At 34.1% G+C, this 1,638-nt stretch overlaps 1 long non-coding RNA gene across 1 annotated transcript; it reads right to left on the reverse strand.

Moving 5' to 3' along the window:
* Positions 1–12: 12 nt before the first annotated feature.
* LOC108681208 lies at positions 13–1,638 on the reverse strand. The gene is made up of 3 exons (XR_001931478.2): positions 1,575–1,638; positions 1,147–1,271; positions 13–73 (listed from the first exon to the last, which is right to left on the reverse strand). It is a non-coding gene; the product is annotated as an uncharacterized LOC108681208 (long non-coding RNA).

A 1,638-nucleotide genomic window follows, 5' to 3' on the forward strand; every position in this document is an offset into this window, starting at 1 on the left:
CCTGCACCATCTGTCACCATCCCTGCACCATCTGTCACTATCGCTGGGCACATCGAAGACATTGGCCGCTTGCCTGTAGAGAAAATAATATCCTTTTAAAAATTACTTTTTAAAGACAACACTTCTTAAGAGGCCAGTGTCTCCGATGTTACGAATGTACAATTAATTTCTTAATTTATTTCTGAATTTTCAAAAAAAGTATTTTTCAATATTTTTTTGTTATATTTTTTAAATTATTTATTCTGGCAATTGATTCATACATTGTCTCCAAATTTACGCAAGTGTGGAAAATTTCTGATCAATTGGACAGGTAGAAGTGTGTTAAATATTGATTATAAGATTTGTAGCAGACAGACAGACAGACAGACAAACATACAAACAACAAGAAGTGAATGTAAAGAGAAGTTTTGTAAGACGGGAACAAATTCACTATGATGAATGAGGATAAACGTCGCTTCCTCTATAGTAAATAAAAATGTGGGTTTAGTTCACGAAAAATGAATGAAAATAAACTTGAGACTCACAATGATGAATTAGGATGAACGTCTGAGTCACATTATGAATGAACGTGTGTGTGAATGACGCAGAATACTACATAGATACTCAACAAAATGTGGACCTTACAAACAGTTTCGTATCAATTTTATACATATGTAAAAATATATGTTATAAGAATATGCGTTATAAGAATATAGCCTTATATATGTAAAAATATATGTTATAGGAATATAGCCTTATATATGTAAAAATATATGTTATTAGAATATAGCCTTAAATATGTAAAGATATATGTTTTATGAATATAGCATTATATATATAAAAATGTATGTAATAGGAATATAGCCTTATATATGTAAAAATATATGTTATAAGAATATGCGTTATAAGAATATAGCCTTATATATGTAAAAATATATGTTATAGGAATATAGCCTTATATATGTAAAAATATATGTTATAGGAATATAGCCTTATATATGTAAAAATATATGTTATAGGAATATAGCCTTATATATGTAAAAATATATGTTATAAGAATATACGTTATAAGAATATACGTATGAAGAATACAGCATTATATATACAAAAATACATGTTATAATAATCTACGAAATGTATTATATAAGATATAGGCTGCGGCCCCACCAGGTACGATGAAGTTAGCAGGTGATGGCGGCAGGCCGAAGTCGTTGGTGATGTTGGGGGAGGAGAAGTCGTCCATCTCGTTGTTGTAGATGATGCCGGCGGAGGCCATCATCACTGCCCCGAAGCTGGGGATGTGGCAACATCAGGATGTTGTTATCCTGCATCATGATGTGAATATCCTGCATCATGATGTGAGTATCCTACATCATTATGTGAGTATCCTGCATCATGATGTGAGTATCCTGCATCATGATGTGAGTATCCTGCATCATGATGTGAATATCCTACATCATAATGTTAATATCCAGCATAAGAAACATCATCCCCCCTCATCCCCTCACTAAGAGTTGATGATGGAGGCGCCCCATCATCCCCTCACTAAGAGTTGATGATGGATGTGCCCATTATCCCTCATCATCCCCCCTCACTAAGAGTTGATGGTGGAGGTGACAGCGATGGCGTCCCCATTGGGTCCCAGGATGGAGATGTGGG

The sequence above is a fragment of the Hyalella azteca genome, unplaced genomic scaffold (genome assembly GCF_000764305.2).
Source record: "Hyalella azteca isolate HAZT.00-mixed unplaced genomic scaffold, Hazt_2.0.2 contig5436, whole genome shotgun sequence".
NCBI classification, from domain to species: domain Eukaryota; kingdom Metazoa; phylum Arthropoda; class Malacostraca; order Amphipoda; family Hyalellidae; genus Hyalella; species Hyalella azteca.